Source organism: Serinus canaria, chromosome 2 (genome assembly GCF_022539315.1).
Source record: "Serinus canaria isolate serCan28SL12 chromosome 2, serCan2020, whole genome shotgun sequence".
Lineage (NCBI taxonomy): Eukaryota > Metazoa > Chordata > Aves > Passeriformes > Fringillidae > Serinus > Serinus canaria.
Window position 1 is genome coordinate 114,484,986 of NC_066315.1, and position 24,650 is coordinate 114,509,635.

Consider the following 24,650-nt stretch of genomic DNA (forward strand, 5'->3'; position numbering starts at 1 on the left):
ACCATATATAAATAAATAAATACAATGTTGTTACCATACTTGTTTGCAAACCCAAAGCAATAACAGCTTTCGTTGAGGTGAAATAAATCTGCTACTGAAGTACTGTAAAGCACAAGATATTAAAGACTCAATCAATCCACCTCTCACAGCAGCCTGTAGCAGTATTTCAGCTGATTTCAGTGAGAGCTGTGACAGTCTCTAAGAAACCTTTGCGCATGCTCTCTGCTAACCCTCTTCCCCGCCCAAACAAAAAACACTGAACTCTGCTCTTGTCTTCTGGTTCAACATCATGTCTTTCCCCTCCCTCCTTCTGCTGTAATAAATATTCCCTCTCTATCCCTGTTACTGACAATAATGTAGGTGAACTCTGCACCACATACATCTGTCATTATTAATGACCATAGTGGAGAGAAACGATAGCTCACTCTTAGGAACCAAAAGGGCAAAATGCTTCAGAATTTTCCATTCACATTTTCTTTTTTAAGCATACTTGCTTGGTGACTTTCCAAAGTCATGAGCATGACTAGAACAAGAAAAACATCTCAGTGTTTAACCTTTGCATAGAAAATTGTTTGTTTAAACAGAAGGCACTTGTTACTTGGAAAGTCTCATTTGCTTATAATAATGCTATACACAGTATTTTACAGAATACACTAACACAACAAGATTACTTAGTCCACATGGTAAATAATTTTGTTCCTAGCAGCACTACATTTCTTTCAAACAGAAGGCCTTAACTGAGATTGTTTTCTTTGCCATTCATTTCTCTACCAACATTGCTAAACTAGAAAGCAGAAGACAGCATCTGAACTAATTGTGAAAAGCGCCGCCAAAATGGCTGTGACCACAGACTGGTTCTGTACCTGAACTCTTTCAGAAAGGCTGCCCTTGTAATAACACTTTACTGGGACTGAATGTAAAGGCTAGTTCTTTACAGGCAGCTGATGAAATCTTGAATATTTTTTTCTCTTGAGACAAGGAACAAAATTTGAGAAGCTACAGCAGTTTAAACTGCATTGCTGCATAAGCCTTTGTCCCTAACATAATGACCTACTCAGCACACCAGGTGCTTTCCATGTAGAGAATACATTGCATAAAGGTGCTGCACAGGAGGGACAAAACATTTGTCTCTAGTAAATTTAGTGTTTGGAAACACTACATCTCACACAGTGCAGGGGCTGTTTTATAACACAAACTACCACATTACTAGGTTTTTTGCTCAACACATATAGGCCCAGAAGTCTCCTCTCTCCTCTAACATTTACACTGTAAATACTTCCAGATATTTTCCTATCAGATATTCTAACCTCAAGTGAGACTTTGTAATAACCATTTGTTAGTTATGCTAGGTGTGCCTGAACGGACAAACACACTTAAGAGCAAATGTAGTGTTTGTAATGGCAAACATGCACCAAAAACCCTATGTAAATGCTAGTCATTATGAGGTGACAAAAATGTTACCTGCTGCTTTTCTAGGTCTATATTACTTCATGAACACTTTTTTTTTTTTTTTTTGCAATGGGTTAAAGCTTTTATTTACATTCCATGTAAGCTATATGCCATACATATCTGTCACTCATCTTTAGCATTTATGTTGATGAAACTTGTCATGAAGGTTGTTGTGACTTGCTAGAAATGGGCCTTTTCAGAACATAAATTTTAAGGCTTAAGCAGACACGTGTTAAAACCACTAATATGTTCTGCTAAGTCTCTCTTGTCTCCACTCAGCCTCCTTACAAGGTTTTAAGTAGTTTTATTGACATTTGAAATTCTGAAAATGTCAGCTCTTGGCAAGTGTCACAGTCTAAAAGTGTTATTAGTAGTTCTCTTAGGAAGTGTAAAAGAGTATTTTATAAGAACAATTTTGTCTTTCAACAAACCTTTTGGAAATTATGTGATAACCACAAATTCTGCACAGGAAAGAAAATAAACTGTAGATTCCTCAAATCATATTTAAGAAACAATTTTTTAGAAAAGTTATATTATTTGGTGACTCAGTAGTCTCAATTCAAGTTGATACAATCCCCACTGCCCAAAGTATTGCAAAGGGGAGTAACACTCTGAGAAGGAAACCACTCTCACAGAGCTCTGCCTCCTTTCTCCCACCATCTCCCATCTGCTAGGTAAGTATTTGAGGGCTCTGACCCCAGATCTTCTCTAATAACAGCCCCTCCAGTCATTTTATGCTCATTTTCAGCCAAAGAGTCTCCTGAGTGTTCTAGTCCTGTAATCCACCTCCAAGTACTCTGATCCTTCTAGTATGAATGAGCACAGAACTGCCCTGGACTGCACCTTCTCCCTTCACTTGTGCATACCATCACTCCTTCTGGAAGCCAAGTTGGGGTGGGGATTAATGTACACCAAGGGTAACTGGGCTTTTTTTACCGTATGAGCAATGTATTAAAGTCATCCCAGGCAGAGGGGGAAGAGATTGGCATCACACATCTCAGGGAGTTAAGCTGTATGTGTGGGTCACCAAGGGAAATAAATCGGCACATTGCAGTTCCAGAGCTCCATCTTTGAAGAAGCAAAGACTCTCTTGGGTCGGGGAAAGCCCTGTGACTCTTGCTGATCACTCCATCTTACTTCAAGTTATTTACAGCTCAAATGTCTCAACAAATCATGGGGCTGGGGGGAAGATGTGAGAGGAGAAGCATCTCCCTTACTTTGTATAGCAGTACACTTGAATTCTAATGCATTCATTCAAAGTCTGAAAGAGTCTTGCCTAATTTTCAAACCACAAAAAATGCAAAGATCCATCAGTAAGTATCATAGGAACATAAAATCATTAATTCCACCAAATTGTTCTGAAAGATTAGTGTGAATCGCTTTATCCTTAAAACTGAGAAAACATTGTGGTTTTAAATACTCAGTATTATCATCCAAGCAAATTGGCCCAGGTCAAATGAGCAAATCTAAAAAATGAGATCACTAAATTTTCTCAGCTTGATAGCTTAGTAATAAATAATGTGCTTCTATTCAATCTGTACATTAAGTCTTTTATGTGGCCTTAAGGCACAGTCTTATGGCCATGGCCATTACAGGGTAGCCATAGAAACTGACACATTTATTTCTTGGATTAGTGTGCCATTGAAAATATTAATATAATGCAGTAAATGGGGATTTGATCTAATCTACTGATGCTAGGCTGAAGTTACTAAAAGGTTGTATGCTCTTCCTGTGCAAAAAGGATTATATTTGTGGAGTACAGCTGATGTTTTGGTTACAAACACCATTTAAAGAACCTATCACATTTTACATACTCCTCTGATTCAAAAAGACTATATCAAACATGTAGGTATATCCACCACGAAGGTACTGGTTTCATATCATAAACCTTCTTTCTAAAGCTAAAGTGTCAAAAGTGGAAGTCATAAAGGAAGAGAAAACATAGATGCTCTGCGTATTGTGTAAGCAGGGCAATTGAAACAGCATCTCACCCTGAAAATATGCAAGGCTGTACTCCATGGACACACGTTAGCAGCAAAGCCTATAATTGCAATACTATCAACATTTTAATAGCATTCCATTATTACTTTCACATTAAAAAAAATGCAGGGAAAATATTTTAAAAAATCTTAATTCCTGGTTTTCTTAATTTGTAGGTGCCTATCAGGTTTCCATAAATATTAGGCTTCCTATTTCAGTTCCTTGTAATGTTTCATAGTACTCAAATTCTGACTACCCTTTACACTGCAGTATACTACATAAATTCAGAAGATATATTCTGACAGATGAAGCATTGTTGAAAAGCTAAGTACAGCACTTTGTCCTTGAAATGCTAACATGTAATGCCATAAAGTATTCAAATAATAATTTACTCAATCTTTCAGGGTAATTAATTAAAACGGTTTAGGTGTTAGAGAAAATCACCTTGAGCTTATAAAATTGGAATGCCTCCTCTTTTCTTCTCTGCATGCAAGCTGTTCCAATGGACTTACCACATGCTTTCCCAGTTATGGTTTTTGATTTCAGCAGATAATAAATAGCCAGGATCTAATTTTGCCATGTCAAAACCGATTATGTTTCACAAGAAAAGGTGGAGTGCTCACCTACCAGATGAAGGTGAAACATAAAACCACTTTTATTTATGTGAAGTGTCCAAATTCAACTCAACCTGGCACTAGGTACTATAAGTATGTAGACTTTAACTGTCATATGAATTTATGCATCCCTGGAAAATGTCAAATATAAACATAAATTTAATCAAGGAATGGAAACTCCTATTATCAAAGAAATAAACACAGTTTTTGACAACTAATGTAAATTATCTTAATCCATTTTTCACTTATTTTTCAGAAGGTCAAAGAAAAGAACAAGAAACACTGAACAGAGACATGGCTGATGAAAATATTTCAAGCAAGTCCCAGTGCAATTATTAATGCTGATGTTCCAAAAGGAATTTGTACTCTTTGGCAACAGCATTGCATTCACATGTGAGCTCCTTTTCCCATTCATTACAATGGGATAAAACAGAAGGCTTACAACAACAGATAAACAAGCACTCTGTATTATTCTGTAGTTTTCCTCAGTTGAGTAGTCTTTGGACAGCATTTTAATGGCTGAAAAAAACCCCTGCACATGATGAATAAGGATGCCATTCTCAATTAACATGGACAAAGGATCATAGCCATATTTGGCAAATGAGGTAGCTGTGGTGTAAGAAAAGCAGGAGTATTCACAGACATTGCCACATACATCACTGTCCGCAAATCAAAACAAGTTAATGACATTTTTGTACATCTGCCCAACTACATGACTACACATTAGTCTGGCAAGTACTTATTAGACCCAAATTAAATAGCACAATGATTATAGTTCATATTTACTAAATATAGTGCTATTAATTTATACAGCACTAAATATGGATGCTACCAGCATATAAATAAATGATGAGTACTGAACCAAAACGGCCAAAGTTACAAAATATATTATCTTCATTAAATATGTCTCAGTGCTACGAATGCCACTTTACACAGAGTTTCCAGTAAAATATATACTCTGGAGGAACTCTTATCCATTCTCCACAACAAATGCACTGACAACACACTCAACCCCAACAGCTCTCCTTTGAGTTAGCCTCCACATCATGCACTGGTAGAAATAAAATCATCAACACAGAAATACCAGCATCCATGGAACAGATGGAGAACTCATTGGAGAAGAGTGGGGCAAAAGCCCCACAGTTCAATCCATATCCAGTAAAGAATGGGATGTTACAACACGGAACCTCAGCCTAGGAAGACAAGTAGCACACACCAGAAACCCCAGGTGTTTACCATTAGAAAAATCTTTGCTGCACGTAGATGGCTTCAATATGGAATTTATGTACCAGTGGTTATGCACAAGTTTAGCATACCATGCATAAACTTCACCATCTTTTTAATAAGATGTTACATTAATTTTAGATGCTTGGCAGTCACAAACTAAGGCACACAAGCAAGCCAGATGAACAAAGAAAAGGATACTTTGAGGAAACATATGTTACCTATCTCTACTGCTAAACTATCCATGCCAGTTTTATGGAGGATTCCTATCCCAAAGCTTTGCCTGTATTTAAGCTTTAGTAAACAGACCCTTGGCACAATCACATCTAAGTCTCTAATTTAAATATTAACACCAAGGCAGTTTTTTGAAGATGTTGTCAATATTGAGAAAACTGATATCTCCTTTCTTAAACCCAAAATTCTTGTTTATCCATTGTTAACAACCTGGATTCTGAACAATATCACTGCTAAACTTGCATATTTTTTTCTATCATTTCATTACTTATTTGCCTAATTTGTGCAATGTAGAACTTGGCCACATTTTATTCCTGTTTCATATAAGATTTGGCTTTCATCTGATTTTTTTCTTTTAAAGATCTCACTTTTCACTTTTATGGGATCAGTTTTCCAACAATTGAGCTTATCAGCCACATCTACACTGCTAGTAATTCAAACCCTTGGCATATTTATTGATTCCAAAAACCTATTACATGATATCACTTACATCCCTGTATTAGATTAGACTGAGTTATTGGGGGAACTAACAAAAGATTACTCAGAACTCAGCAGAGAGCTTATACAGATGTCATCTTACCTGACATCTAAACTATTTGCTCTTGCACCTTTATTTTTAAGTGTTGCACACACAGAACAAGTCTTGCACAAAACAAGTATCTGAGGCAGCTTTACCTCAATTTTTTTCTTCCACCATTAAAATCCCCAACTATAAGAGATAGGTTGCAGGTATAAAACATTTATCCTCTTCTTTCAGAGAATATTGATGAACAACCACGGAAAGTTGTATCGATGAGTAAGATGTATTATGACTGAACATCATCCAAGTTCAATTTAAACCTGAGCTATATACTACTTCTGAATATAGTATGTATAAGATATTTATATATGAGTAGAATTATGCACTTCTTCGGACAAAAAAAAAGCCAATAAGTTTAAAACATGAATATGTTAATTAGATTTAAATTCATCCATTATAGAAAATATTTTGACAAGTATTCTAAGAATACTGTTTTTAAAACAGTTCAATGCATTAAATATATGCAAATTTTGACAGTCAAAAATGCATACTGCATATCTGAGATACTATCATTCTTCACAATCATTGCAGCCTCTAGCTAGATACAGATTTTTCATGACAGACAGAAACATTTCCTTCTGTGTATCTCATATTCTCAGATTTCTACTTCAAAATGATTCCTGAAACACTTCTAAAGCCAGACTTAGAACTACTGCAAACTAGAATGGTTGCTACACACTCCAGTTAGCCAAGCCTGCCAACGCCGAACCATATTCAATCTCACTTTTTAAGTAGAACTGCTTGTCATTGGAATCACATCCACTGGTGAATTTTAGGATGTTTCATTCTTGAATTATCTGCACTAATAGTGCATATATAGATTATTTTCAATATATGCCTAAGACAGACATATACATGGGATTTGCACACAGAAACACATTAGCACCTATATGAATTTGAAGCACGTCTTCCATTTTGAAAAATCCCCATGTAACTTTAGGGTGCAGTCTTAGAACTGACTAAACCCCATTTAAAATTGTAACTAAATGTGAATTCTGCCCTCTCTTTTTGATTGGCATTTTTCCTGCACACACATGACAAACCAGAGCAGATCACCAGTTACAACAAGAACTTAGTATGAAAGACTAGAGAGCTGTAATGCCCATTTGCTTTCAAAGCAGAGTATCGTTCCATAAAGGCATCCTGTGTGGGCACGGAAGTATCTGTATGGAATGCTACCCTACAACAGGCAGAGTAGAACAAATTCACATTACCCAGCACTCAACCACACCCACAGTCTGCTGTAGATCACAGCAACAAAACTGTAACATAGAACAAGGTCAAGAAAGAGATCAAAGGAACAGTGAACAAATTCCCTGTATCAGGAAAATACACTGATTCCTTAATTACATGTATCTACTAATGCATGTAGATACTAATCTACTAAGGATTTTGAATTTTGAAATGGGGATTTAAAGGAAACATTAAAAGCAAATTTTTACAAGTAGTAACAGTTGGTCTTCGAGATGTCCCAGGCAGGCAGCAGCCTGAATCACACTGAGAGCATCACAGCTTAGTGTGAGTCACATGTTTCCAAAAGATCCGGTGAGAACATGTGGATGGAAAGATGTGTAATTATTTTACAACAAAAACAAGATTTCTGGCATGAGCTTTCCTCAGCTATTGAAGTTAAGTGCAAGTTCCCTTATAACTACCAACACTCTTTATCCTACTTAACAGGGAAAGGACCTGGAGGGAGTCCTACAGGGACTACTGCAGAGAGGCAGCAGGTTTATGGGTTTGTGCATTTGTTTCTTACCCCAGATGCACAGCTTGTGTGGGCCTCTGTCTTACTAATGAAATTCCCTTTGAATTGACCCACTACACAGGGAAAATAAAACTAACTGATTATGTTTTGAGGAAAGAATAATTCAAATGAACTTCAGTCACAGTTTTGCAACTGCAGGAGGGCCAGATAAAATGTGATCTTGGAAGTGTGATAGCTAATACTGGGTTAATGTACTTATAGGAAAAACAACACTCAGTAAAAAATGAATTTAATGTTCTCAGTAAGATTTCTTTAGGGTCAGTAAGTATAAAATGCAGTAATCTTGAAAATTAACCCCAGGTGTATCATTTTGTTAATAGAAGAAATGTGCAGGATAGATAAACCACTAAATTTTATGTAATGTTTTATGCAGGGGAAAAGGGTTCCTAATACAGGGCTATATAGCCCACCAGAGGCCAAATCACAGTCCTTGAAGAATGCAAAACTCCTCTGAACATTAGTAGCTTTTTTCCCAGGGTAAAAGCTGCAAGGCCAAGCCAGTCACTGAAATACTCTGATACCACAAGGCTCTAAAAGCCAAAGTAGCGATAATGGCAGAAGAGCTGTTATTTCTGTACCATAAAAAGAAATTTTCCAGAGATGTTATTACATTTAAATGTATTCTGATATTGCATTTTGCTTTCCCATCTCAGACACTGTTCTATCTGAACAAGATGGACATAACATAGAGCACAGTATTTTCTATTAAATATAGTTATAAGGGAAGAATAACAACCTTGGAATGACTCCTTTGCAGGACCAATTCATAGGTTACACTGAGTATGAAAGGCAATTTCAGACTAGTGGTGAAAGAAAAGGAGTTTTAAAACAGAGGTGATGCAAACTAATTTGGAGAGTCAGACACACAGAGAACTAATTTGGAGACTTGGATACATGTAGAAGTACACAATGTACTATAAACACTTCAAGGCAGGAAAGACTGGGGACTTTTTCAAATATAGTGGTATCTGCAAAAATAAAGTCCAATTCTGTTCAGTAACAAAATCATTAAAAAGGATGAAACATATTAAAAATTCGACACTAAAAAGGCAGCAGCTTTGTACTTGTGCTGCACTGAGTCTAAACACAAGATACTAAGAATGGGGAGCTGTATAAAGGGCAGGACTAGTGACAGACACTGGCAGTCCTATACAAGTGGTGCACACAGAATGTAATGAGATATTCACGAGTGTATTTCAGCCCATATAATAAAGCACCAAGAGGGTAAAGTTTTTCACATGCTGGCATTACTTCCTAGGATAATGGGAAAAAATTGTAAGAAAATACAAGATTTGTTTAATTCTTTCACAAACATCTTGTCACAGTTCTATATGCTAGATTATACATATCTTTTTCAAGACAAATATAATGAAGTTTACCTTGTAAAATCTAATGCAACAGACTTGTAGAAGATACTTTTTTTCTGTGTAAAAAAAGTATCTTCTACAAAGGAACTGTACCATAAAAATTGATATTCATTAAATGCTAATACAATCTAAATCCACAAAGCAAGGAAATTCTTTAAGTTAAGAGTTAAAATGAAACTTCATCCTTAGCCCACCCAAAAGTGTTTAAATATAGCAGGGCTTGCCAAAAAGTAATAATCCTATATACAAAATATTTTGCCATCACTAGAAATAAACTAAATATGGAATTCCAGCTCTAATTCTTACCTTTCTCTTCCTTACTTTTATGGGTATAAACAAGTCCTTTCAAATCCTTCAGCACTTGTGTGGTTAATAATCTTAGGCTAATTCTTTTTAACTATTTCTGCATAGCAGAATTTTTTGCCAGTTACTCAGCTAAATAGTCAACCCCAAGAAAAGGGCAAACCAAAATCCAAATAGTATAATTATCTTTATGGAGTACTGTGGAGTGGCCCTGAAGGAAAAAGAATTCACATATCTGAGCAGTCTGCTCCTTGTACTTCAAACTCATCAGAATTTTTTTTTAAGTGCTAGAGGCATAAGTTATTGAACCACCAGATAAGGACTGAAATAAGATCTGCTGTTGAGGAAGAACAAGGTTCTCATCCAAGTTACAAGATAACAAATTGTGATGTGGAGAAGAGTGATTTTTTTTCAGAAATGGAGGAGGAAGGGATGCGGGGAATGGGACAGGAGATGACATAGCATCTCACAGTGTTTCTCTAATTGTACTCCACAATTAAATTTGTGTTGAAGAATCTCTACATCCATTTTTGGAGACTGATCTTTCTGCTCTTTCTCTCACAATGATCTATTTTTGATTATACTAATTTTCCCCATTTCTCTTAAGAGATCTCATCTATATAATGGTCCAAAAAAATGATTTCCTGATTTTTTGGATTTTATCTTCTTAAAAGAAAGTTCCATGTAGGAAGTGGTAAATCAGTCTCTGTTGCAGGAGGTCAGGACTTTCTACAGAACATGAGTGAGGAAAGTAGCAGATGAATGCGGCAGTGGAATAGCTAATATGACATTTCATGGACTAGGACAAAAAGCACTTCACAAAGAAACCCCAAGAGCATGGGGAGTTCTTCTCATGAGCCAGCAAATATTGCCTAGAATCATGCAAGTTTGCAGAAAAAGCAATATCTGTACCACGAAGACTACTGCAAACCTACATTCTCATGACTTTTAACATCACTCAGCACTACTTCAGTTGATCTGTCCTGGTCCTAATAGCCCTGCTGTCATTTAAATCTGAATTTGGCTGTTTTCCTTAAAGCAGACATCTTGTCACACTAGGTCTGTGAACCTGAGATTTTCAATTCATCCCAAACGACTCAGAGTGAAAATTAGTCCGTCTGGGGCACATTCCACACACCCCTTCTCCACTGTCAGTACAGGTGCTTCAGGACCCTCTGGTGAAGTCCCTATTCATCTAAGAGTCAGCTGGTCAGTTTTTCCTGGAAATAGTTTAGGTGTCCATACTGGTGGAAATGGTATCCAGGTTTAGCCAAGACCAGTCAGAAAATCTTCTTTCTACAGAATATCTCCATATTTTCTTCTGTTCTAGTATAAATTCCTAAATCTCCGAGTGACAGATATGCTAAGGCTGCAATTCACCTGTCTATTCAAAGTTCAGCCTCGCTGTAGGGTGAATACTCAAAACATAAAGGGAGAAATGAGGGTCCTGGCAGAACAGAAACTGGTGTTCAGTGATGGTGAAATACAAACACATTCTTGAAGCAGCATGAAGGACCACAGATTCAGCTCTTTTTCTTACATGAGTTCCTTAAACAATCAGTGCTCTCCTTCTCTGCTTTCTTCTCCCACACGTGACTGAACACTCACTACCAGTGTGTGTGAAAAGCTCAGGTTTCCTCAAAACATTTTATCCTTATGCAGGACAGTAGGACCGGAAGATTATGACACTCTTCAATTCAGAATATTCTGTGATTATGTGATTTTTCTTTTTTTTTTAACTACTAATCTTTGTACAGGTCCATTACAAGCTCAGCAGTAATAAGGAAACATGATGAGTGGAAAATGGTAGAAAATTAACTTCCAGGCCTTCCAGGCTCCATTGCTTCAGAATATGCTTACACATCTAACAAAGAGCTTCCAGTATTGCTAGAATCCCAGACAACCATGTAGAAAGCAGCAGGTTAAGGGCTCTGTTGTAATAAACCTCTACCTAGAAAGTCTGCAGTCACCTGCTCCAGCCAAAACCTTCTAAACTCCTCCTAAAATCAGAACTATTTTACTCTGCAGTACATATTTACATTTAAATTATGAATTTCTGAAAAGAGTTAATAAAACCACAGCCAAGTTTGAGAATGCTACTTTAGTATTTCCATTGTAGTGTTCTGTTTGAGAAAGTCCTCTGTCTGAGAAAGCATTCTAAAAAGGGCATTGGATTCTGCTGAGTAACATATTTTTCCTTTTCAAAAATATTTTTTCTCTGAGCTTTTATTATTATATACATGGACTCCTTTCTATGTCCAAAGACGAATGTTATAGGATGAACCCTAAGGATTTTTAAACTAAATCCCCTGGTTTTACTAGAATTGAAATAATTTATACAAATTTAGAAAGTTTACTATAAGCATATATTTAACAGATACCTCTTTAATTATTTCCATAAGCATAGTAACTATATATATATGATAATAAATACATGCACAATAGGCTTTCTCTTACTTACAATTTTAGGTTTGACTATTGTATATGTGACCACAATTTTGGTCACAGTATCTGTAGAGTTGGAGAATTTTTAGCCTTAAGGAAATTCAACCGGCTCCATTATCTGCAGGACATCTTTTGAATTCAGGAAAAGAAAAGATACTGAGATAGAGAAGTGCCTTTTGTTCAGAGATAAAGTTCAGAAAATACTAAGGCCTTAACTTATGCTTGAGTTCCTCAGCCCAAAATGGGGGCATTGTGACAAAATAATAACAGGTATTCTCATGTTCAATCCAAAACCTGTAGAATGCAATGCATGAGTCATGACAGCCTGCACCAAAGTATCAGAAAGAAAGGACTGGTAAGAGAGAGCCCAAGATCTTCCTAGCCACACCAAGACTTGGTCCTCATTTCACTCACCATGACAGAATTCTCTCTGCTACTAAAAAGGAGTTAAATCTGCAGCAGAAAAATCTGTGTGGCAATGCTGAAAAGACTCAGACACTCTTAAGAGACAATAGCAATGAATGACATGGATATGATCAAATGAATGGGCAAAACACACACAAAAATTCTTTTTAAACAATATTTGGGTTAGAAAGTCATGTGATCAAAATGTAAAAAATACCCATTTGAGGCTGCCCAAAAGTCTTACTCTGATGCAATCTGCAACTGCATTAATGATAAAGTTGCAATGGCATGATCATTCATTCCACTGTTTTGCTCAAATTCCTGATAATTATAACATACTAAAGAGCAAAATCAAGACATCCTTAACATCCTTAGTGTAACCTAACAAAGTCCTGAAAAATGAAGTTCTCATGACATCCAATGTTGCAATTTTTTAACTTTATTTCAAGAGCTACAATTGTGACTTACAAAAATGGCTCTGGTATTTAATGTTGCAAAATCTAAGTAGATTCTTTCCTCAACATTGATAAAAAAATTTAAATTCTTCATTTCATTCAGGTTTAAAGTTTCAAAATCTGGAATTTTCCCTTGAGTCTTGTGGCACTGGTGCTCTATTTTTAACTCACAAATCTTGACAACCCATAGCAGTGTCAGATTCTAGTAGATCCAACCATACATCAATGTCATATATTAAGTCAGACGTGATCTGCTTCATTAGAAATAAAGTAAATCTCATTGGTTTTCTACTTAAGGTGTTCAGTTATTTTAAGCACTCTTGCAGGTTTACTGATGTTCAAGATGCAGTTGGGTGAGATACACTTTAATCCAACACAGGAGCAAACAGACTCCATAAAGGTGCCAGCGTGTTCTCAGACCATCTGATGTGCCTTCAACAAGTGGTGAGCATCCTTCCTTCCTACACTTTTTACACAAATATAACCTGAAAGTCAGAGTTGGCCAAAGGGTGAAAGAGCCAATTCTGCTTTTCATTCAAAACAAACCAGGAGAAAAGAGGAAAGAAACTTTGTTACTAAGTAAAAATTTCTTCCCAGGGGTCCTCACAGAAAAAATGCAACTGTCATCCTCCTTTAAATTTTCACGTCCCTGTACTGGAACAAAACACAAATTCAGCTAAAAGTTCTTCACAACTGTCTTAGAGCTGTGCTTTCAGTCACTGATGCTTTATGAGCTTTAAAAAGAATACAACCAGTGGTGTAGTTTTTAAAGCAAAATGAAACTTGGAATCTAATTTAAGATATTGACATGTAATTATTATTCATAACAAAAGTATTTGGTTTGGATATTTTTATGTTCTTGGTTATGGAAAACCTAACGGGTTCTGTTTAGCAGAGTTATTTTTTAGTTATGTATCATTTACTGTTCTTAAGGAAAAAATTATTAAAGTTGCATTACAGTTCATATCAGAACTTGTTTTAGTATCAGACTTAAAACTGAGGTCCTTATTGAGATAAATCTCCCCCTAAATTAACAGTGTTGCCCAGAAAGTGTGCATCAAATACAGTATGAAAAAGAAACCCCACTAGCTCTAAATATAAATGAAAACTCCCATCATTTCCCCTTGTCTCTATAACGGGACAACACTCAAGGTCAGCCTGCCTCAGTAAATTTTTCCACTCACTTTACTTTTTTTTTTTTAAACTGATTTTCTTCAAAGTACTCTTGAAAAATGAAAAAAAAAAAAAAGGAAAAAGATAAACACACTTCTAGCAGTATTTGGTCAGTGTAGACTTAATACGAATTTACTTCATCAAAACACCTCTTAATTGTGTTAAAAATTTATTGCACACATTTTTCTCCCAAAATTCACAGGAACCTTTTTGCTTTACACTGCCTTCTCTCACATTGGAACATATATCAATTGCTTATTAAAAAAAGAAGTGTTTTGGCATGGCTGACCTGTAGAGATACAGAGCTAAGCAGAGTCAGTGAATCCACTCACTCTGATATGCACACATGATATGCAATTAAAATCTCCATTCACATTCCTACAGGGTTGTCAATCAAGAGAAAAGCCTTTTTGACAACAACCACTGAAGCGTACCAACTAACTGCTGAACAGGAACTTAAACAGTAACAGCTTTTGTTACTAGCAAGAACGGATTTTACCAAGATTGGGCTCAGTTTCTAAAGAAATAATTATGTTAAAATTTTGGGGGCTTTTCATTAAAAATTAAAATCTGTCACAAAGCTATTGTGTATGAAGCTATCATATTATGTAATACATGAGGGTTATCAGATATAGGTGAAAAAAAACCCCTAACCTTTCTTAGCTGTAGGAAACAATTTATCCTTTCATATTTAGAACAATGAACAATGATTACAAGCTGTTTTTTAGTGAGAAGAGAACATTATTCTAATTGCATGTTGTCTATTTGGTAGGCATCGAGTATCTTTTATAACATGACATTATAAGCTGCCCAGACACAAAACTAACACTGAAAAAGGTCTGCTACTGCCAAAAATGATACTGTGAACAATTTATTACTGATATACTGGAAAATAATTATAGGTATTTGCAACTCCGTGAAAATATCCTACCTTTCAATTTACAGAGGAAAACAGAGGAAAAGTCTTTGATAAACATTGAAGATGCTAACATTTACTTTCTAATACCCAGTCACATAACACAGAAGTTGTAAGAGCATTAGGGTAGTTTCAAATCCACTCTCTGAAGGTAAAACCAGTAAAAATACATTGATTGTCAATAATATGATGTTTGTGTTTTGAGCACTAACCTTGAATTACAGTTTTCAAATATGCTAATATTATTAAATATTGAAATATTTGCCCTCTTGCTTATCACACTCCATAACTGAAGAGAGAGCAGATGCATCCTGACTATTAACAGTCATGACAAATTGCCTTACTAATGAATGTTACACACTGAAAGTGCCATAACTGATTAAACTACAATTTTCCACTACCAGATAGAGAGAGACTTGGGAACTCCAGCGGTGGACAACTCTGATGTTCTGCCAGCAGGCCTTCAGGGCACAGTGTGGTATTTAGAAAAACACACTGTAAATTCCATATGAATATATTCCAAAAGACTATGTGTATACAACAGGTTTTAAAGAACATTAGATGAAACAGCTTAGGTTCGTAGCCGATGAGCCATGCAAAATGGATGTGTTTTAACAATTTTAGAATCATTACAAGGCTGTGTTAGAGAATATTTCTGTTGGGCTCCTCTGCCCCTCTCCCCACCTCCCCAAACATTGCTTGTGCTTTGCTTTCACATAAAATCTTTCTTTTGTCAGTCTCTTTGTCGGTGCAAAATTGGCAGTGGTTCAAATTCAAAGTACTCCTATTCATTTACTGACCATTAAACCAATGTCATTCTAGTTCACATCAGCCAGAGAGCTAAGCTCTAAAAAACATAAAAGGCTTGCTTCACCACTGACGAATAATGTGTACATTTTTACAGAGCTTAAACCTTAATGCTTTGCCTGAAACTAACAATACAGTATACCTTATCATTCCTTTTTCACAAGCAGGCAGCTGCTGAAACGCTTGCCACTTCAAAATATCAATTGCTTGCCAGAGTTGTCCTCAACACACCCTGTCAAACTCATGTATATTGTGCAATGAAAATGGTGCAGGACTGAAAGCTAGAAATTGTGTCAAATTCTGCTGTAATGGTATGATGTGCAAAGAACAATGTATGACAACCGTAGAGACTACAAACAATAGCAATGGAGCCAAACACTACATATATCACAACTGTGCCTGTACATATTTTATTGTATGTATTATATATTTAAAGCATGACAAATGTGTCATTGAAGCTATGTGCTACCCCAAAAAGAAACCCTTCAGCTAGTTAAGCTTTTTCATTGCTCTTGATGGAAATGTAGTAGTATTTTTCTGCCCAATAAACATTTGTTTGTAAATCACACAGCACAAGGAAAAAAAATCAGGTTTTCAAAAATGAGTAACAGATAACAAAAGACAATACTACAAGATGAGAAAATGAGATTTTGTTCAATTAACACTTTTGCTTTTCTTTACAGACACAGAACTAGGCTACATTAAATAATATCTGAGGCTATGCAAGACAAATACAATATCACTACACCCATAAATTACAGTGTACCTAATTTTAATGTAGATAAGTGCTGGCCTATTGATTTGCATGTTTCCCTGGCAAAATGGAAATCCCATGTGAGTATGTTCTTTGTCTGTAGAAAATGCATTTTAAAAAACCTTTATGAATAGAGCAATCTATGCTAAAAAGGAAAACATAAGTAACTAGTACAAAATTATGCATGGAACCCAGGGGAAGTAGTGCTCATGTACACACACGTATGTATACATGCATGTCTCTGTGCATGCATCAATGTCTGTGACACAGTCACAGAGTTTTTTAGCATACAGAATTTTCTACAAAGTGTCTTAAGTCATGAAAACTCAGCCTCTTGACAGAATATTAAATAAGCTGAGGAAAGAAAAAGAAAACTGCCAAACTAAGTAACAAAGCAAGTTAATCCTAAGGTGACCACGAAGTGTTAGTCTTCATCCTAGTCTTCAAAAAACAACACATAGTTGTGATGAAAAGTGTTTAGGAGGAAAATGAGTGCAGCAGCCCACAATAGCATGTAGGTTGCAAAACCTGAGCACAGAGTATTCTGTGAGGGTCATTAACTGATATAATCCAAACCAAAATGAATAGATACACCATTAAGGTGTTAATAAATATTTTGGAAAGAGAATGGGTGTTTTAGGTGCTCAGGGTTGCTGACCTTTGCTGTGTTTATTAGTGGGACAATGATGCATTATTAACACACAGCAGCTGTACCTGAACTGCTGCCATGAACATAATAGCCTTTTATAGCCATCAGGGGAGTGAGATAGGAGGCCTTTATTAACCACTACACATGATTAGCACATTATGTGAACTTTAGTAGGCAAATTATCTCTTATTGAAATATAATGTTGGTCATAACTAATTGTAAACATGATTTTAAAAACTTCTCAATGCAAAACTAAGAGTTTTACTGCCATTTACCTAATAAGTGGCTAAGCCACTAAAAAAATAATTCTTCTTTCCCTTTGTTCAACCTGTAAAAACAACTGTGCCTCACAAAAACCTATTGCGCTATGATAAAAAAACTGAAGTGACTGAATGACTTCCATATCTTGAATATTATTTTTCAGAACCATAAAAAAAGCACAGACATTTCCAATACAATTAAGAAAACTGCTGGTGAAGAAAAAAGAACTTGCCTTACATTTCCCTATAAAGACTACAAGCAGTTCTTAAAGAATCATCTTCAAGAGTTAACTTGAAAAAACAGCACCATAATTTACTTCAAAAAGCTTAGTTTTGGGTAAGATTATCCCATTAGCCTTCGCAACTGAACACAGCACTGAGAGTCCATTATGAGCAGTCTTTTATGCCCTAGCAGAAAGTCATTAACATAAAATAAATCATTAGCTTTGATATTAAGCCTCTACTATCTGCAGGTTTCTATGACTAATGTTCACAACTTTGTCTGCCAAACGATCAATTATATGTTTTTGAAAGATTATCATCCCTTTTTACCATTATTTTTCCTTTTACTATTTATTATTATTTCAGATCGATGCAAACACGATGGTCATAAGAGAAACAAATGTTTTCTCTTATTCATGAACACAAACCTACCCACTTTTGGCAACTGTGACCAGAACAAGACTTCAAAGCCAATTACTTACAGTACAGGATAGAAATTATGCATTCCCAGAGTAAGTTCACTTCTTTCAAAGTCAGCAATATATGTAATGAAGCAGAAATCTACATGTGTGTATATACGTACACAGTAGCATAGATACAACAGACATTAACATGTTTACATAATCTTCTCTTCTAGCAGGAACTGTCTAGATAAGTCTTTTCTTTTACATTGCAGGCTTCATACTTCCTTTACTGACCCATTTCCCTAAGTACAGGTTATCACTGCCTGATTTCAGAGTTCTGAATTCTTGCATATAGAATAAGAACTGGGGTTCACTGCAGATTTTCTTAATATAACAAAAATACATACCGGCTACAGTAACTTCTGTTTAACCTTTAAGACCATATAATCATCAACAACAACGGCAGGAGACAAAAGTACTACCACAGCAGCTCAATTTCCATGCTTAGCCAGCAGTACCTTTGAAAAAACCCACTTGTGCCACTTTTGATTGGTAGAGAGTGGTTTAACAGTCAAGAATGTGAATGCTAAAACATTCTGACATTTCCACTAACCTGGATTTGTCAGATGCTCATGAAATTCAAGTATGTTTTGCAACTTAGAAAGCAGCGTGTTCCTTGGGAGGAAACCATTCAACAAGGGTCTGCAGCAAATCAAATAGCAGCCCAGTGAGAAATACTAAATGAACAGTTCAAGAACAGTGTTAGCATATGTGCAATTGAAGGATAAGATATAAATATTATTAGAGCCATATGAAATTCAAATGCTAAAAATAAATTGCTGCAAACATAAGAAGCAAAACAAAACCACAGACATTACAAATGTGGGATGCACCAAGATGCCTGCTGAAAAACAATTTTAAGTTTGAAGGTCTAAATCAAGAGCTAAACATTTTATTTGATGATTTGCAAACTGAAAACTAATTGCTACCAATGAACATAAATGGCAGATACTCCATTAGAAGGGGGTAAAAGAGTTCCTTATGTGCACTTACCGCTGGAGTGGCAGAGTTTGTTGCTGCTGCTACGGCTACACAATCTGTGCCTAACCGTAGAATAAGGCAACGCTGCCATTTTCCAACTGAACACTGTAGGGAAAAGCATTATGATCAAGAAAATTTCATTTGGGCTTATGTGAATTCCATGCCTGAAAGTATTTTGGAAGCATTGCTATAATTAGGAGTCATTTGGCGAATCTGCTATAAACCATGTTTTGAAGCAGTTTATAACTCAATGCTTTTAATGAGAAATCATTCTTTGGGCAGAAAGTTGGTATGTAGTTGCATAGCTAAAACAGCAGAATAGACTATTTCATTTGGAAGGGATCTACAACAATCACACAGTCCAACTGCAACAACAAAACCTTTAAATTTAGGTTATATTTAAAATAAGTCTTTTTATTGTATGCAGTCCACGCTAGACATTCAAAGAGCATGTGTCCTCTTCAAAAAGATAAACAAAGCTGCCACTAATTGCCTCTGCTGTCAGTTCCAGAAGCCAAGGTCTGCACTGATCCAGGGACTACCCTCTCACCACACAAAGTGGTGTTTTCAGGTCACTCTTGAGCAGTGCTGAGAGCGAATTCAAAGGAAGCTTTTTTACTATCTACCATCAATACAGGATTTATATATACAAGAATTTTAATCTAAATCCTACCATGATTAGGACAATTCTCTGCTTAAATAGAAGTTATGTTTTACACACAGTCCATTTTTTAAATGCTTCTGTACATTTTTAGCAAGACAAGAAAGTCCTGCTAATGTGGGAATCTGAGGGCCAGAGGGTACTCAGTTCTTCACAGTAAAGTGTGATCATCTCCAACACATCCCAAACTCAATGGAAGATGGAACTGCCCAGTCTTTCACAGTATCAGCTTCTCAAAATCTGCTCCAGTTCCTCTTTAGTTTAATGTAAACACCAAAGGTACTGCATGTGCTGTAGTGTTTAGTTAATTCAGCATTCTGAATAATTTACTGGTTTCACTTCTCTTTCATAAGACCTCATGATAGGCTGATTGAGGGTAATGCTCAAGAGATGAAACACATTGTTCTGGTATAAGAATAAAAATTCCTCTCTGGGTACTGATATTTGGCAGAAAGAAAAAAAATAAATTACTGCAAATGCTTTGGTTTATGGAAATCTTTGAGTAAGATTTCTCAAAAGCACATACATAAATAATTTTCTATGTTCCTCTAAAATTGGGACCACTTCTTTTCTGAAATACTAGAATTTAGGGAGGCACACTTGAGACCTGCCCACAATTCTGAGAATACGTACTAAGATATGAAAGAAAAGACCATTTCCGTTCTTCATATGTGGTATTTTTGAAACTAAAAGACTTAACACTTGAAAATCAACAGTCAGTCCTAATGGAACTGTTTAATCTTTCCTTCATGAAACAGTAACAAATTTCAAGTATGATTCTAACACAGTAGAGGACAAGGTATTTTTTTGGGGGAGGGGAAATATGTTCAGGATAAACAATATCAGCATAATCTAAAACGCTGTCAAAACAGTAACATGGCATTTCAGCTTCAGAGCTGTCCTTAAGAGAGCTTGCTTGCCACAACTCTGAGTTTGAGATAGAGACTGGATGGAAGCAAGCCCCTGGAAATAATGTACACTTTGTAAACAGCCATGGAACATTTTATTTAGAGTAGTCTCTATGGTAGGGTTAAGTTTACACAATAAATTACTCTAAACGCTGAGTATAAATAAATGCACTTTTGCTCCATGGAATTCTGATTACAAGCGGGATTGTTACCTGCTTACAAAGCATTGTATTATATCTCCTTATCCACTTCTACCCAATGTCACTCTGCTTTTTTCATTTGAAAGGTTTTGCTTCCCTCTCCCTCCTTTCACCTCTTTATTCCTCTTTTTAAAAACAGCTACAGTCTATCATTTTACCTCTGCAGCCTGGCTGTATTTTTCCACTGCACTGACAACTACCAGTGAATACAAGAAAGATGAGTTGTAGCCTCCTGTATTTTTGAACAAGGTAGCAAATCACAGAAGAATCCAGTGCATAATTCTGCAAGGCTAACCATTGGGAGCAGTAAAGACCATTATTTTCTGCCTGCTGATGGCATAGGTCAGCATCCCTATCATTAGCTGTGTCAAACTACAATTATATAACTGCACTTTATGTGAGCAGATATCACATAAAGTGATAACACCGTGAAGTTGCAAATATGAAAACTAAAATATACCTATCCTTCTTACAGTACTGATCAAAGTGGTCTTTGCAGGTGACACTTCAATAGGGAAAGCCATGAGGCTGTTATTTACTTCTCTCTACTTAAACATTTAAACTTATCCGACTTCTTCGGGCAGCTTGAAATCACTGGCCATATTCTATCAAATTAAGACACTTGGATTATCAAAGTTATTTCTTTTATGTAATTCAACTCAATTACAGAATGTGACATTTCCTAAAATAAACTTCAACTGAACAGACTACGCACATTAGCCTGAACATATCTGAACTGCAATTATGCTTCAAGTTTCAAGGGGCGAACAGTACAACCCCAACCCTAAATCTGTCCAGCATAAGAGCTCCACTATGTTATTTCAAAGGCTGACCTATATACCAAAGCATACCGTCCATTCTGTCTGTTTGTATAAGAGATACCTCTCACAGTTGTCATAACCAACATTGTTTGCATTGTTCCTTCACTTTACTCTCTCCATGGGTAATGCAAGAGAAACAAGGAAAAGCCTGCATAACAATATATGCAGAGCATAATGAGCTTTCACAGCAGATAGAGAAATATTAGGCTAAGATGCTTAGAATGCTATTTTAGGTTTATAAAATAAAGATCTAAGCAGTCTTCTGAAACAAAGCCTGCCAACTGAAAAATGTAAGATTAGAAGTGATTGTTTGAATCTACATTATTTTCCTCTGGCTACAGAGAAATGAAAAATGCACAGTCAATAACTCCCATGCATGTGCCTGGGAACTCGTATGCTACAAACAACCATCTGATCAGGGAAAACAACTAATGCTAACAGAACAACAAGAAAACTTAAAAGCCTAAGTACTTGTGGAATACATTCTAAATTACCAGCAGCTCAAGCAGACTTCAAAGAAAGAAGAATCACAGTCTGGCAATTTTGTAAAAGGAATAACACCACCAAAACCTAGATATGAAAAATAGGGCCAAATCCGCTAGTAGGTGCCAAAAGTAAGTTTTAACTAACTTTACAAGAAACAAGAGCCCAGAGGATCTTGAATGAGTTCTGAATGAGTCTTGCAAGTAGACTCTTAATGAAGACCACCATTCTGGCGCAGAACAAGAATCCATCACACTCCAGCCATCATCTTCTTTCCCGGGAGAGTTTAAAAGCAAACACTCAACCAAACCTAGTGAACAGAAAATTTTGCAGGCCTCCCGCCCTTCAAACTCCCTTAATGCACACAGCCTGAAAATGAGTGACAGAGCAATACTGTAACATGATGGCATGTTTAGAAGAAGTCAGGTAAGTTTTCACAGCAATGTTAATCATGCTGGGCAAAGGGACAGAGTGAAGGGGTGAAAAACGAAATGTTCACTAAATGTACACCTCCAAGAGGCCTGGCACATCTACTCTGTCCATTTAATGTTATCAATGGTCAGTGGTAAAGACATCTGAGAAAGACAATTGTTCTGTACTCGATATCTTATATTGAAACATTCCTGGTAAGTCTTTTCCAAGCATAAAACATATGTCTTATGACTGTGCACTTTTAAGCACATTATCAGTTCAGGCAAAGTGAAATAGAAGAGTTGCAACTTGTCTACAGAATGAGTGTCTCATTTGCATTTGAAAAGAACAGTTTGCTCCCTCATACATGGCATGACTTGAAAGAAGCTTTAACCAGCTAGTAAAGAAATTCTGAAAACGACTTTCTAAATTAATTTATTCGATTTGGAGTGCAACACACCAAAAATTATTTAAGGAACTTAATTGGAAAATGATTTAATATATTAAAGTAATTCCTGATTTTCCAAAGCATTTAACTTTTAAATTAAATCTGGCCACTATCTCAAGACTGATGAGTGAAATGTGTATTCAAGTCATTACCTTCCTTCTGAAGCTTTAAATCATTGATAGGTTTAATAACGTTTGTCCAGTTTCACTGCCAAACAGGTCTTCAAACACTTTGGTTCTTATGGCATTAATATCAGTCCAAGCTTTTCACGTGGCAACATTTCACCGTTCAACAATTTACAAAACTGACAATAGAGAAAATAACAGCAAACCACAGATGAAAACTAGCGGTAGCCTCATGATTACTCAGAGCACTAACAGAAAATTAATGAACACATAAATGCTCCTTTGCATTTGAACTCTTCCTGCTGAACCAAGTTCACTCCTGGCACAAACTTCCGAAATATAGCGCACGTTTGCCAGATGCTGCAAAATAGTTACTTAAAACAACGCTAACAGGCATACCTCTGGGATCTCTCTTGAAATATCCTGGGGCATCCACCACAAAGGGCCCGATTTATCCCTGGATTCTATAACTCCATTGAGTATATGTGAAATGCAGCCAGGATGAATTTGGTCCTTTCTGTTGTGATTGGTAGATGCGACCATGTGGGAAACCTTTCCTGAAAACTGAGAGGGCTTCACCCGGGCGCCGCAGCCTCCGCGCCTCAGCACAAGCACACTCTATTTTGCTGTTTATCTCTGAATCGAGGCAGCTGCCCGGGATGAAAGGGACGGCTCGGAACGTCTCTCTGACACGTGAGACCGTCACGACAATAGCCGGGCGCGGGACCAGGCTGTCCGCCGGACCGGGTCGGGCCGGGCCGGGCTGGGCTGGGGGCTGCTCCTCCGCGGCAGAGCCCCGCCGGCCACCGCGCCCCGCCGCCGCCCTCCGCACCCGCGGCCGGCCCTGCGGAGCCTGCGCACGGCGGGGTTTGCCCTCCGAAAAGCCATCTGCTGCTGCAGCCCGCCACGGGCTGCCACGGCGGGCTTCTGAACAAGAGCCCGAGCGCGCAGGTTTGAACGCATCGCTCTCTCCCGGCTTGCTCCCCTTGGCCGGGCTGTACTCTGGGTAACTCGCATTTTCCGATCATTTCCTACGGCCAGCGTTTTATTCACGTGCAAAGCCCATTCCGTAACAGCAGAGAAAGTGCAGTTCATACATAAAGCACCAGCTGGCTCGGGCTACAGCGGCAGTAACAATGCAGGAACCTCAACCCCCTTTCTCGGCAGCAAAAGTCACGCAGAGTGCTCCGGGATCGCAGCACCAAACTCTCGGAACCGGACTCAGGATTTGGGCTAGCGCACGTATGCTCTGCGGTTCCGCCTTCCCCAAGGCTCGGGGACCTAAAACTTGGCTCTCCTCATATACTGACCCTATTTGTAGAGGTTTAATCAAGTTACAGAGAAATTAGTAAGGCAGTTGCACAGCCGGGACAAAGTGGAGCCGATGTTTAGAACCGACTTGTAAACACTATGCAGACTTATTATGCACACAGAGAGGGGTGTATGCGTGTGTGTGCGTGTGTGTGTGTGTATACACACACATATGTCACACACACGTACACAAATGTGCTTTTCGGCTCTTTGACACATGAACTGAGGGGCA

General features: G+C 37.1%; 1 protein-coding gene across 2 annotated transcripts in view; it reads right to left on the reverse strand.

Moving 5' to 3' along the window:
• The window catches only part of TOX (thymocyte selection associated high mobility group box), a 217,742-nt gene that overhangs the window by 192,169 nt on the left and 923 nt on the right, over positions 1 to 24,650 (reverse strand). The window lies entirely within an intron of this gene.